Source organism: Notothenia rossii, assembly GCF_949606895.1.
Source record: "Notothenia rossii genome assembly, chromosome: 1".
Lineage (NCBI taxonomy): Eukaryota > Metazoa > Chordata > Actinopteri > Perciformes > Nototheniidae > Notothenia > Notothenia rossii.
In genome coordinates this window covers 10,407,374-10,423,580 of record NC_136912.1, presented here as the reverse complement: position 1 = coordinate 10,423,580, position 16,207 = coordinate 10,407,374, and positions in this window count along the sequence as shown.

Below are 16,207 nucleotides of genomic sequence, written 5' to 3'. Positions count from 1 at the left end.
CAGGCAGTACTCCGGCCATATGGGGTGTAGCTGTGTTATAAAAAAGTGCCTACTACTCAAGTTTAACATTTACATAATGCTGCTCCTCTGGCCGGCTCGTGGAATCAAAAGGCAGATGACTGAGATGCAGCAGAAATAATCTCAAATAGCATTGTGCTAAAGGCTTTGTACCCATTAAAAACCATACACATGTATTTCATATATTAATAATAAAGCTGCAACAGAACATTTAAATTATGCATTACTCTGTATATTAACTATTTGGATGATATACATTAATAAGGTATAAAAGCAACATATTCAAATTATAATGGTTTATTTCTAAAGAGTCTCAAAGGCCAACAATATTACATTTACATGAAACAAGTCTTTGCTAAAAACAAATATCACGCTTCTAAACAAATGCTGTTGACCACTTTCTAAAGTTTGACCATCTTCTTTTGATTGACTAAACAATTAATTAATTAATAAAAATCATTGTGTGGTTCATCATATGAGTAAAAATATATCTGAAGCATCTTGTGCACTTTATGCAAAAGAGTGATTTTGCTGAATGATGAATCAATTTCTAAGAGAAGAAAAAAAAATAACATTATGTTTTGTTTTTACCTAATTGATCATGCGCTTCACTATAAACCAAAACTTTATTTCTAGACAGTTTTTCTTTGGCTGAACATGATTACATTTAGTTATGGGTTACATCAGTCTCAGATTTCTTTCTAAGGACCAATTTGTGAGACTCTTTCAATCATTTCTACATTCAAGTGATTTTCATGCCATTTGAAAATGGTATTCAATGTGGAAATGTGTCTCTTGTGCTGTGAAAGTCATTTCCCAGTGCTCGGAAAGGCTCTTTTACAGAGACAAACATGAGCGAGACGTCATTGTCTGGGACACAGGACAACCTTTCCTCTGTCACTTTTGACTTTAGGGGACACGAAGCAGCTTTTACCTCATCCGCTGATGCGTTTCTCTTTCATAACACTGACCTGTAGAACTATCCAATGGCAAATTGTAATTAAGATTCTCCTATTTGTGCATTCATTTGTGATACTGTTCCTGTTACAGTAGTAATCATTTATTTTTCAGCATCCTTGTCTAGCTGCAGAAAGACTCTTGTCACAACACATAAGTCAGTGAAACTAATTAACTGGCATATCACACCGCAACACGCACAGGGAGACATGCTAACAGGGACGTTCAGGAGAATAATGACACTACTGTCCAAACTCAACCAGCCTGAGGCGATCACTGTTTCTTTATTTGTTGGATGGTAAATCACTTAAAGTGGTCACAGAAGACTCTGAGATTGTTTGAAGATGGCGTGCTGCGGGCCAAGTGCAGCAATCATAGTGGTGCTGCACAATGGAGAATGTCCAAAACGAATCAAAAAAAGATGATTAGAAAAGTTTTCCCCAGCACTTTACTTTAAAGATACATCAGTCAGGGCTCGGTATATTCTCGGTATATGAGTTCCTGCATTGTTGGCAAAATGTTCAAAACAAGTTAAGTTGATTTTGGCCTTCAATTTTACTTTGAATCCAGCACTGTTTGTCCTATCCTTCTTTACAACATACCAGACAGTGTTTAAAATGTTATTTCGTTTTTTAGGTTACAAAATCAGCACAGTTTCAATTATATAAAAGTATAAATAATCCTTTATATGTATTATATTTGTCATTGTTATTATATTATATCCTCCAGGTATGAGTTGGCCTGCTATTTGTTAAGTAAGGTGAAGTCAGCGATTTGAAATTCAGCAATATATGCTCACGGTTTGCTAGCTGTTCGCGCTACACAGCCCTTGCTCGGTAAACTGGTAATAAACTAAGTTGCTTGGACCAAGATGCGTTTGTTCGGATGTGGAGGTAAAATATCCACAAACATTCTCCAGAATCAATAAATACCCATTTAAGTTTACAGCCAAGCTAGCAGTTCTGTGAGTGTCAGACATAGCAGTGCTTTGAGCTATAATGCTAACGTTAGCATGCTAACATACCCACAATGACGTTGCTAAAAATGCTGCTGTTTATCAGCAAAAGTATTTTTTACTACTTTTGTTTTGATTTTTGTTTTGATTGCATCCGACCAGCAATTGTCATTAGTAGATAAAGTGGAGATGAGGTTAAAGCATAGTCACATGTATGGGTTACATTGTCAGGTTGTAGGATGTGTGACACTGGTTGTATTAATATGAAATGTATAAGAAGGATACACAGAAGAAAGGAAAATGTGCTGGCAGGATATATTTACAGATAGGGTTCAACGTTTAAGGCATGCACGAGTTGAATACATTTGTAATGTGCCTAATGATAATAGCAATTAAAGATATTATCATGTTAAGCATATGAATATTTGTAAATAGGCAGAAAACACAAAGTACAGGTTATGATAAATAAATAGAAGGAAGTAAAACTGAAACCTCTTTGCACCATGAAGGTCTGAGACAAATTGCATGGCAATCTGTAAAACAGTTGTTGAGATATTTAAATCCATTCCTAAGTGCTCCACGCTCTTTGGCTCCAACATTAACATTTGATGGTGTGAAAGAAATTCTGAGCTATTTTCACCATGTAATCACCTTTTTAGTTTGGGTTGAACTTGATCCCAGTAAATCTAGGAACCAATTTGAATATGTTTTAATTCATACAAAGTTTCTACCTTTTTAATATCAGAGTATCAATGAAATCCACTTGACCAAGACATGAACTTTTAGATCGGATTTTCGACAACAAGTGAACTATTTTATGTACTTTTACACAGATAATAGCAGTTTCAGGGGAACTGGAAATATGCCTGCTGTAATACAGTTTGCATGTAACAGTCAGGCTGACACCTTGAACCTACATTGCTATATGTGCTGTAAGTCACCTATACATTACACAAGGCAGAGACTGTGTTACTTCTATTTCCAAACACTGACTGAAGAGCTGCCATAACACTTGGCTCAGGGCTGTCGAGTGACGCTGAGGAGAGGCAGCTCCTCCAATTCCTGATCAAGGATGAAAATTCAATCAGACTGCAGGCTCAACAATAAAACAGTTGCAGATTAGTGCAGAAGTGATATACCGGGGTAAATGTAACCTAACATGTATTCCAAGTAGTCTCCAGCAATCATCCATGTGTGGAAGAATATATCTGATCATGTATTAAACGCCAAGTTTGAAAGAAACATCTCAGATATAATCATCCAAAAGTGAAGCAGGAGATTTCACTTACATACACTTGTATATATTTTATATTTTTAACAGGCAATGTGTTTTAATGATGTTATAAATATAGAAAACATTGAGGTATCTAACACATCTCTCTTTCCACGCTCGCTGTAGTTCATCATCTTACAGAATCCGACAAAATGAAACAATTTTCTCCTGTAAGACCCGAGCAAGGCACATTTGCTCAATCTGTGAACAATGTGGCTCTGAAGTTTTCTTGACCTGAAAATCTCACTCATGGGACACAGAGTACTTTATAAATCACAGATGAATGACACAATTTCACACCGGTGTATCAGGAGGCAATTGCTAACTGAACTTAAAGTACACGAGGCTATGCAGAGGCGAGTAAATTACAGCACTTTATTGTGTAATAAGTCTGGGAATGCACTAGACATCAGAGCCTAATGGCTGAACATGATGCACCAGCCCCTGATGGTGAATTCCTCTTCAATGCCACTCTTCTATTGTGCAAAGAAGCAGTCAAACGAAGAAGGAATTTTTTTTTCCTTAACTTTCTGCCTTTTAGACTGAACTCAGTGTCACAGACTTGCACATGCATCCTGATGTCACACAAGCACAGCCATCATATGCCGATTCAACAATTCATTAGGACATTAAATCTTTATGAAAAAGTTCAACAAAGATGTTATGACAATCTGTGTAAATAGTGTGTTTTTGTCTACTGGGATTTAGAAGACACTTGTGTGAACTGAGAACACTGGGGCAGGGTACGACCTGGATTTAGGGTCAAGAGAAGAAGGATAAACGTATTATACTTGAGATTTAACTTCATCAAATGCAGTACATTTTGTAGTAACTGGTTTGTCTTTTCTCAGCGGCATTTAAACTGTGTACGGACCCAGTACAGGAAGGATTCAATGTAGAAGATCTATGCACATAATAGACATAATGCAGAAGACAAAGGCCATTGCATGTGCCCATTTCACATAATGCCTGAGCCAATTTGTTCATGAGTTCTGGAGTACAGTGCCCAAAAATGTTGCCTTGTTTTGTTTGTTTGGCTGCACTTTAAAACATATAATTGCTTTTTTGTTATTGTAGGAGTTCACATTTATTCGTGGTCAATACAATAACAAACCATGACTGACATTTTAAGGAGGATAACCTGAACTGAGAACTTTATTAATTCAACTTTTAGCTGCGTTTAATGGTTGAAATGTGGCATTTAGTTCTGAAAGTAAGATATCAAAGAGGGTGCAAAGGATTGCTTGATGTCAAGGAGTTTTTTTGAAGTGTAGAATTGAATGTGATCTTGAGGAGCTCTACATTTTTTGACTTTAGTTCGCTATGTATTTTTTGCAGGTCTTAACTTTATTTGTCTGCAACTCTCTGGGGTATGCATATCTTCTTAATGCAGTGTTTCCCCTAAGTCTACTGCTTTGGGGGTGGTGGGGGGGGGTTGCATTGGGGATATCTTTTTTTTTAATCCTCTGGAGCAGAGAGAGGAGCTGTGGATTATTGTTATTGATTAATGCATCAGTTTTTCTTAGGGTCAAAAACACTAAACTCACAACTTAAAATGAAAGCGTTTTGTTTATTTAATAAAAGAGCACATGTTCAATGTGAAAAGTGACTGTAGATATAGATTAGTTGCAATTCGGTGCCATATATATGTATTTAAAAAAAAGAAGATTTAAACACCTTGAATTTCAGGGGGGGGCGCGGGGCTCCGTTGGCCCCTCCAAGACAATGGTAGGGGAAACACTGTAATGTGCACCTATCATGCTATTTTTAGGCAATAGCATAGGTCTCAGATATATATATAAAAAACATGACTATGAAGTGTTTTGCTCAAAATACCAAACAGATCACCCATTCTAGCCATGCCTCATATCCCTCTAATTCACTTCCTGTTTCAAAAGTGCTGATTTGGGTATAAAGCTTTAAAAAAAAAAAAATTGGATTAAAAAATTAAATAAGGAGGAGGCTGAGTTCATGCGGGACCCGGCAGCTACTGTCTAAACTAAATACTGCCGTGATGAAACGCCATATCATGGATTATCAAGGGTTATTTCTGAAACAGTATGGAGCTCAAAGGCTTTCTCTCTTGCCGGTTATACCACAAGGTGAGATCCTTTTTATTTCCTGCTTCTTCACACACATAATCTCCAGTACAGGTTAGCTCTGAGTGTTAGCAATGCTAATGTAAACACCGACCATATTACGTCCAAAAAAGTCGGGCATTGTTTCTGATAGCAACGTTTCTGATAGGGCTGTGGTTCCACATTTCAGATATTACGTCATATCGGACGCAAATCTGGATCAGCTCCGTTGTAGCCCCGTTTTTTGAGTTTTATTTTCTGACGCTGCGTGAGTTCCCTGACACACCGGGGACACGTATTTATGTATAAAAGACATTTTGCATGATAGGTCCCCTTTAAGTTGACAAAACTCAAATGGTCTTTGTTATTTACTGTTGTGCACATACTGTAGAAATTGCAAGAAAATTACGCCTATTTGTTTTAAAGTTAATGCTGGAATAAGGGTTAGATTTAGAGGCTCAGGAGAATCGATATATTCATGCGGGTCCTCAACAGTGAAGAAATGCAAAGATGAGTGTGAGTGTGTGTGTGAGTATGTGTGGGTGTGTGTCTGTGTGTCAGGTGTTAGACTGTCAAGGGCTGCTGGTCTGATGACTAACTCACATTGTATAGAAACACAAGTGCCCTCACACTGTCTTGAGAGAGACTGTAATATTCCCCTTCTGAACAGAGAAAAGAGAAGCAGGAAATAATAACTTTCAAAACGCTTCCTGTGTTTATGATTCTCTTCCAATGACTAATTACATTTACTCAAGTTCTCAATGACTAATTACATTTACTCAAGTTGTCAATGACTAATTACATTTACTCAAGTTCTGTACTTGAGGATAAACATTTTTATCTTTATATCTAAATCAATTATTACTAACATATATCATAAGCTACCCAGTATATAAAATCATTTAAATTACCCCACCTGCAAGTGATTAACACATTCATGAATTCATAATTATAAGACAATAATTTAAAATATATGGTGATTTAACGTGCCATTTGTGCGATCCCTTTTACATTTGGCCCGCCCCTTAGCCTATTGTGTAAAATGTGTTAGAGCGCTTGTAACTGAGTATTTTTACTCTGCAGTATTGCTACTTTCAATTAAGTAAAAAACCTTCTTCCATCCCTCTGTGCTCTTCATATGCTCACATTGCACGTCATTAAGCATAACGGTGGTTCCTACACAACAAAATGTGACCCGAGCTCGATGGCAAAATGAACCGAGCACCATTTTGATTAAATCAAGCCGCCTGGTGAAAATCTCACCGGCAGTTTACAGCTATTCCAGCGAAGCCAATCGAGCGGCACATGCCTTACAGCTCAGTCGTGACGCTCCTCCAGGAGCACAACACTTTGATTTCACTCAGCCAGAGAACTTGCACATCTGCTAATGTTCTTTTCATATTCAGACCTGAAGTCTTTATAATGGCATGTGGACTAGCCCAGGGCTGAGGATCCCTCCAGCAGCATCATTTAGGCTCGCTGTTAGAAGCCATAAGGGAGTGCACAATGCGAGGAGTGGATGCCTGTTGCCATCCAGCCTGTGGCAATACATTAAATATGTAAAGTCATTTGGCCCAACATCACTCTAGTGTGCCAATACTGGAGCGGCAGGAGAGGAGGCTATAATAACTCTCTCTGGCCGCAGCAGTAAAGCAGCCGCTCCCTGGGCTGCACGATGATTTGGACCATACTTTGAGCGCCTATACGTTACTAAAGTGGAGCCAATATATGGACAGAAGACATATGGCACCTTTTTGAGTCCCAGAAAGTAAAATTCCGACTGGCTCACAGATGCTTTACTTTCTGGACTTTAACAATGAGAAAATAATATGGTACGCCAAATGAATAATGCATGTGTTAGTGTTTCTCATCCTCATTATTCTCTCTGCGCGAATGACTGCAAAGGCATTCTTTTGTTAATTAACGCATTCTCATCACCAGAAAAACACAAACAAAGCCATCTATTTTGTTTGATGTTAAGGGAGAAAAGAAACTGGTGCAATGTCCCCGATGCTTCAGTACATTCAGAACAGCGGGTTATTTCTGAACCCTTCCCCCATTGGTCTTTACCATTCCACCCGTTCCTACATCCATTCAGTGAAATATATTGCTCTTAGCACTTGAATATGTAGCCGTCCTGACTCTGTTGGGTGAAAAATGACTTTCATCTAGGATTTGAGCTAAAGTAAATTACCCCTCTGGTGGTGTAGATCACTTTCAAAGACGTACGGTTTCGGAGAGCGAGGGAGAGAGAGAGAGAAGCTGCGTGGAGAGAAGACCAGTAGAAATACTGTATTCTGATAAAAGTCGAGTCAAAGAGAATAAGAAAACGCATTAATGAGTAAGAACAACTCAATCTTGTGGTTTTCAATGGGGTTCGAAAAAAGCAACGGAGGCAGGCTGGTATTTGTAACCCTACTTCACAACTGAGGACATTACAATGGGCTCAGGTGGCACATATCACATTTTAAACCTAAGTCTTATCTCAGCAAACAAAGACAACTACTGTACTGTAGGAAGTTCTTCTGAGACAAGCAAACGACCCAAATCTTTTTCCCAATATTTGTTTTTGTCATTTTGTCAGCCTCGGGGGAACAGGATTTCAAAAAGCTACTGTCAGACACAAGTTTAATCACGAAGCAAAGAAGCGTTCGCACAGAACTTTGTCAATGAGAAAAGTTCATCATCCATTTTGAATCCAATATACCAAACATGACGGGGGCAAGTAAGAAGTAAGACGTTCGAAACAGGAAGAGAAAAATGAAAGAACACTTTGAACATAAAGGACAGCGAACGGAAATGAACAAAAAAAGGAAGGGAAATAAAAGCAAGGGCCATGTCAGGACAGAAAGGAAACAGAAGGTAAAGGAAATATCGGGGGTGCAATGTAAAGTGATGAACTTATTATTATTAGCTAAAACAAAATATATAATTAAACTAATGAATAAATATTGACATGTAAATGATTATGATATCCTGCTGCTAAATATAGTAATACAAATTAGCTCCACATTTAACTGCTGTGATTGACACATTAAAGAGTCCCTATTTTTAGGGTGGTTTTCCCTTCATCTAGGCCAGGTTTTTCTGCATGTTAATGGTTTTGCCTTAAATGCCTCCATTTGTTTTACTTCCGTAACATAGTGACATCACAATGTAAAACATGCACTTCTATTGGCTAGCGCTCCAACACATTGTACGTGATAGGCTAAGGGGCGGGACATCTCTAAGTGGCTGAACAATCACAACAGTGCCGGCCAGCTAACCAATCAGAGCAGACTGGGGGTGTTTCTCAATGTCGAGAAAGCTTGCTTGGTAGCACATGTCTTCTGAGTCAGTTGCTTCAGAAGCGAGGCAAGAATCCTTCCTAGCCTTGGAGAACGAAGAATTGTGGAACAAGCTAGCGGATGTGCGTCATATGTGAGGCCCCGCCTTAAATGGAGCGCGATTTCAGCCAAATATTTGGAAATTGGTCCGTGCGCAAAGCATTGTGGGGATTTTAAGACCGTGGAGTCTACACATGTGCAGCCTCGAAATGTCTCGCTACGAAGTACGCCGGCCTTCCAGTAGAATTCCGGTAGAATTCCAAGTATGATGGACATTGGAACAGTCCTTCGGCGGCACTCGATGACATAGTATGCTTGAAATAGTGGCTCTGGAGCAGCCTTCCTCGACATTGAGAAACACCCTGGGCTCTGGTTTCAGACAGAGGGTGAAAAGAGGTGCTGCAGCACAGGCAGTATCAGACAAATAAAGAGCTTTTTGAATATTAAAGCATGGAGACATGTCCCAGAGACACAAAATATGAACCTGAAAAGGAGCATATTTTATCTTTAAATATATTTAGATGTTAATACTTTTCTACTTTTACTTTGGTAAATGCAGGACTTTTCCTTGTAACATAGTATTTTTACATTGCCCCTTTTACTAAATTAAAAGTACTTTATCCACCACTGGGAAATGGTCAGGACTTCCCATCTTGAGGGACAGGGAGAGTGAGAACACAGGAGTGATGGCCTGCTCTGCCCTGAAGCATATGTGTTTTGTTTTGCCAACAACATAAGCACAATTATCTCTTGACAAGCCCCTCTGGAAGCTCTCCCTAATCTCAGCCGGCCAATCACAGTCAGCGTGGTGTTGACTCAGACTTGACACGTAGCACCACACAATTCCATCCATCAGGCGGAGGAGATGGTAATGAGTGAGGTGGCTGGAGGAGAGGTGCGTCTGACAGATGGCCCTGTCAGCACAGGCGGCAGGACCACATCCAACTTCCTCTTTATCATCCGCACTGACCTCTCTTACCCTCCTTATCGCTCTACACTCTATTTCTTACATTTCCACATTTCACCACTGCACGATATGAACAGGTTGCGTCTAAAAAGTGCTGTTTGCTGATAGGATAGAGAAATGGCTTTACTTTTGTAATGGTTGGATACAAGTGATCAATAACATGGAATAAAATGAGATGAGATCATAACATAAATGATACTGATATCATATACTGACATTAGAACAGCAGGGAGGAGATAAAAAGGACAGGATTAAAGGAAAATATGACAGAAATAAGATAAGAGAAAAGATTGAGAGAATAACATATTGCTTTATGATATTTAATGCTACAGACCATAGAAAGTTACTGGTGCTACAGTCTACATTAAATAGAAATGCTAACCATCTGAGTCATTTAAATGTATTCTCTTGTGCATTTAACATTAAGTTGCCCATCTACCAGATAAAATATTGCCTATTTGTACACATCTAAAACTGTTGTCTTTTTATGTTGATAAAGCCAAAAAAGGTAAAACAAATTTTAGTGCTCAGGCCTAGGTGTGCATACCGGTTCCCGGTATTACCGAAATACCGGTTAGCTTTCGTTTTTTCATTAGCTCGACGTCGCCAATGTCGAAAATCTAAAGTGTGGTTGTTTGTTCAGTACTAAAAATGTATTTTAATATTCATTTGACATGAACTATATCATATTATGCAACTATTCCCTTATGCAACATGAAAGTATCACGATATGTATCGGTTGAGTATCTGTCTCGTTCAGTGGTATCGGTATCGTAAAAAGTCAACGATATGCATCCCTACTCAGGCCTAGTTAGAAATAAATGTGAGCTAGGATGTGATAAAAGGAATATTTGATAGGCTTGCTGTCAACAACTGAGATAGATCAATGCCTACAAACAGAATGAAGCAGCAGTGTTTCAGCCGTGTCTCAGTGTGTGACAGACATAGCGATCACTGAGCTGCTAACACTCTCTGGACAGCCTGATAAGATGTGACACATGGTCCTCCTCATGTCCAATGCATATCAAATCCTCCTAGCTTCCCTGAACGCTTCTCCCAGCTCCAGTCCCCCTGCAGGTATTCCACACTGAGGTGCCTGAGATAATTTCCTGTTTTTAAATTCCATATCTGACTTAACTCCCATCTCCCATGTTGCCCAAGGACATTTATCACGAATGCTCGGCACATGTAAATGTCTCTTTACAAAAAAAACAAGGTAAATCTCAACGCATAAGCAGACATATATTTAGAAGGAAGAGATGAGAGACCTGAGGCTGCTCGTCACATCAAAGTCTCACATCTCTCGCTCTCCCTTTCACTCTCCCTTGTTCTCTCCCTCTCTTTGCCTTCCCTCCATCAGTGCGTGGGTGCAGACGGTTCCTATGGCAATGCCAGTCTGTCTGAGCCCGACCTGTGTCTCCCTCCTTTCAGAGCGACGCTGCTTCATTACTTATGAACACATACGGGCACGGACTGGCAGAATTTGCCCGACATTTATTAGATCTGAACATTTTGTGATTTGTATTCATTGTGCCAACATGCAACAGGATCCCGTTTAGAATAAGACATTCATTTCAGGTTAAGACAGCTCACATGGGATTTGTTTTTAACTTTTAACACGATGCATTGACGGACCTTAAAGGCTCAATATAGTGGTGCAGGAACGTGTCCTTAAACTAGGAAAAGACGTCAGCATTTTACCAGTTCCCTCGCCTCAAAGTCATTGTCTTTTTCGATCGTGTTTCTGTTTAGAAGCCTGAAATCTGTTCTGCTATTAACACAAGTTTACGAGATGTTCATGTTTAGTCCTACTCTGTTAAATACGTCAGAAAATACCCCACTCGTAAATATCCGAAGCTTCTACGTGTCCTAACACAGTGGTCGCTAACAAGTGACTAAATAAAGTGCTGAACTTCATCATGCTGAACATCAGCCATCTTTATCTTAGCATTGGTGATGCCTATTAATTTCACCAGGATGTAGCTAAACGTTAGCTTTTCACTCCTGGCAATGGCATTAACGCTCCAGAATCACAAATTGTGTTAATATGTTGAGATTATCCTGCTGAGCACAATAGGCACTTTCACACCGGAGTACTTTTCCCAGGAATAGTTCCGATAGTTCCTGCGATTTTGCGTTGACACCAAAAAGATCTGGAACTAGAACTTATTTTCGGGAACCTTTTCACCCCTTTTCAGTCCCTGCTAGAGAGGTGGTACTTTCCTGGGGAGGAAAAGGTTCCAATTTCTGATTGGCTGGGCGATTTGCAAACCACGCCCTGTAAAACTCTAAAAAGTTTTGTGAAGCCACCATTTTATTTGCTCGCATTAGCATTATTATCATTAGCCCAGCGCACCAACGGAGAGAGACTAAGTTATGGCTACACAAAAGAAAACATGGGAGCGGTGTAGATGAGGAGGTGTCGGCGTTCGGGCGATTTACTCGGAAGGCTTCAGTAGAAGCTGCTGGGAGTCCCAGCAGCTTCTACTGAAGCCAGTCCCCAACTCCGGGGACTTCCGACCGGGGACTTCGGGTGGCAGTATACGCCGTGAAGTTGTTTGCGGCCTGCCAGTAAACCCAAAGCAGAAGAAGAAGTAGTGACGTCAGCGGCTTCATTTGCGTAATCCTCCCTCAGGGACTTATTCCGGTGTGAACGCGATCTACTAGATAGTTCCGGATCTAAAGATTTCCGGGAAACTATTCCTGGGAAAAGTACTTGTTGTGAAAGCGCCTAATGTGATAATAACGTTGTAAATGTGTGTTTTCCACAAAGCTTATGTTCTGCAATATTCCAAAATCCAATGAAAAGATCCTCTCGACTTTAGCCGAGGGAAGCCCTGCTCTGTGTTGGTCTAGAAACGTATGTGATCACTGCACCATCTGTCAAGTAGTCAAAAACGTCAAATGGTGTTGACGCAGTATACAAAATAAACAGTTTACATACAATAAAATAACATTCCTCTAATAATGAAATGACATTTTTGTCTACAATGCATTGAGGTGATTTTGCATACATATGTAGTACATTTCTGCCATCCGGTTATATGGAGCTTAACCTTTAAATTCTTGTACTGTAAGTGTTTACTCGACAAACTCAAATTATTTAGAGTCCAAGTTCTTCTCCTTAATAAATAACCCAGCACTCAGAAGGGAAATAGCACTCCTCTAAATCTACCCCCTAATTTCCTGCACTTTAACACCTCTCTGCTGCGATAAGGCCGATAAGAAAAAGACTCTTCAATGATAATTAAATCAGTTGTTCATCATCGGCACATCAGGGCCACTGATAATAATTAGCAATAATGTGATACTCTGTTTATCCCTCCAGGGAGATCTCTCCACGGTTGCCCTCCAGCTACGTAGCTTCAATCGTATTTAGAGCTGCAAGGAGTCCATTTCTGGCTCAAGGACAACTCGCTACATGCTGGACCACATGGTCGCGTTGTGCTGTTTCTTGTGCTGTACCAGGTGAGAGGAAAAGCAGGAAGACAAGCACAGCAATCAGTCAGAGACAAGCAGCAGATGGCCTAGGATGACCTGTTGGCTGGATGTGTGCTGCAAACCAGTCACAAGTGTAGACATTAGAGGACTGATGGAGTGTGATCTGAACGGGCTGGAAAAACCGGTCAGTTTACAGGAAAACGTCTGACCTTTTCTCGATGATCCACACATGAGCTGATGTGTTTCAACACATCATTTGTTTCTGTACCATTTCATCAGAGACCAAGACAGTGATGGGTGTCGTTCAAGAATTTCATTCAGCTCATTTATTAAATTGGTGGCCTTAATTACAGGTTTGAGGTATTATACTTTAGCTAAATACCCACATTTAATGCTGCGATGCTACCATTTATGCATTTATACTTGCTCCATTTATTACTTAAAGGTAGGGTAGGTAAGAATGGAGAAACCAGCTCGAGTGCGCTAGAATTTGAAAGTACGCAGCCGAAAAAATTCTGCCCGTTCCTTCAGACTTCCTTACAGAGCCCGTCCTCCAACACACCGAACGAGTACATGACCAATGAGGGCACGGGATAAGTTTGTGCACGAGATGGAAGGCTGACAGGCAGGTAGGCCATCCAGTTATTTTAACCGGGTCATGCTTTTTACAGCGCCACGGCTTCCATAGATGACATTTCATTTAACATATTTATTGTCAAAGCATTTAATGTATTCATTGCTATCGGGATGTTAAGAGCATTCCATGGAAGATAACAAAAAGTGTTTCTGAAGCGAATTACCTACCCCACCTTTAAAAGCTGAGAAAATATATATAACAGCTTTCAGTAGATTGGATTGATGTGATTTAAATATTTACGGTTTATGTTATTTGGAATCACTGCATTTAAACCTGTATAACTTTCTGGAAATGTAATTGAGAATTTTTAAACGGCATGACTGTTTTTGGATAATTCAGAATATTTGAAATACTTCACGGTTAAAAATACTCGTCAACTCACTGCTGCAAATATCATTGCAAAATTGCCTGCTATGTACAATACAATATGAACGGTTTGACAACATTTATCATAATAGAAAAAAGTACATTTTCTGGCAGTAGTATAGTACACTTCACTCTACAGTTTTGTATAGTATACTGTAGTACGTTTCTCCATCACTCTTGTATTTGCAATTTTATTTAAGTAAACAATATTCCTCAACCACCTGTCCTAGAACATTTCAATACTCCTTTGATGATATGGATGGACAATAAGGAGGCATACTACGTTTCATTAGCTTAAATATGCTGTTAAATTGGTTAAAATGTCCTAATAAGCATCTTTTGTATCAAATGCCAACGTGTCATGTTTTTAAGGGCTGAGAGTATATAGCTTTAGAGTTGAACACAGCCCTGATCACAGTAGATCATGTGACGAGGAACAATCAATCACATCGGGCAAATACCTTTTCTTGCTTGTATAAATATCAGTCTATGATAAATATGGCAACTATTTTCAACTTCTCCGTGAAATGTAATGTTAAGGCACTTGGTCACATGCCGGTTAGCTGATTATACTGTAGTCGTTAAACAAAGTAGTCACCAAGTGCCCGACTGACACTTTCCATTTTAAACAGAGGGTTTTTCTTAGATTTTCTTTCACGAAATCAACTCTTTTAGGGACTGTGGGTCTAAGTTTGCCTTAATTTAACATTCCCTGCAGGTCATTCATTTGTCCTGCTTGCACGACATCTGGCTCGGCTCAATCCATTCTTGGGGAATCTTTCTATACTTGACTTATAGCATTGCCAGGTTGCGGTTTAATTGAAAAACCCTTGTGATTTATTCAAACTTCCTATTTTAGGAAACCCCCAAGACACTGATTAAAGCCCAGAAACTTGGTGTAGTAATATATGGCTCTACTTTATATGCATATGCAAAAGGGGCTCAAGCGTCCAGCTTTACTATAAATAGGCTACGAGCCAGTGGAACCTCTCTTCACACACACTCATCAAAATCTGTTGAATCCTCAGCAGACCTCGCTTTTGATTCCCTTTTATCATCAAATGAACACAAAATGATCGTGTCACTCAAATCAAAGAGTCCAGTGTTTTGCGGTTTTGGGCCAAAGTATAAGGAGCCCTAGTCGGCTTCTGATTGGCTGTCGGCCCGTTGAAACACAGCTGCTGGCTGAACACATCAAAGGGCTGTGAGCGGGGAAGAAGAAGAGCCAAATATTCCCGCAAATCTAATTGTAGAAAGTACGAACAGACGGACAGTAGTCAACTGTTTGGCCATCATAGAGAGCCCCATTCACACACAGAGGACACACGAGTGCACACAAACAGCTCCACATTCCCACCGGCAAACACAACCATAAGCAATCCACACATGCGCACATCCCAAAGGACCTCATTACAGTGATTTGCTCAGGACCTTTTGCTGATCAGGATGCTCTTGTTGTGTTTCATTTGCATCTTAAGTACATAAAGTGGCTTAGATACATGTGTGTGTGTTTGTGTGAGTTTTTTTTTGGTTTAGCGCAGAAAAAGCCAACAGGGAGGAAGAGAGAGGATGAGAACAGAGGAGAACAGAGAGGGAGGAAGGAGGGGTGAGGCCATGCATGGTCAGAGAGGGCAGACGTGAGCTAAATAGCTGAGTTAGCAACTGGAGACCAGAGAGGGAAGACAAGGGTGGGTGAGTCACGCTGCTGTGTGATGAGGTACAGTGTAAGGACAGTAGACTTTTTCTGTTTCTTCCTGTGGGGATATGTAATGGGGCTGGAGGCAGAGAGCTGTGTGTCTGCATTGTGAGCTGGTTTATCTTTGCTGTGTTCTTCTGTGTCGTGGTGTTATTCATTGTTAACTGTGGGGTCAACAGTTAACAGCAGGAGTATGACGTCAGAAGGATGCATGTGTTTCAATGCTCATCACGACACAGGATAGTTATAGGATAGCATTATAGGATCACGATGCATCGCTCTGCGGCAAAAGTTGAGTCGTTTTTTTTTACTTTCCTGCAGGACGACCCTGTGTTTATTTGCAGGAGCCCTCTGCGTATGCTCAGCATGGGCCAATGGGAGGACTGCATCTTTCCTACATTACTGTTGACAGCCAGTGTTCTGCTTCATCACAAAGGGGTTGGACATGGTTTAGGTCAGGTTTCTGTGCAGGACAGGTGAGCTCTTACACACC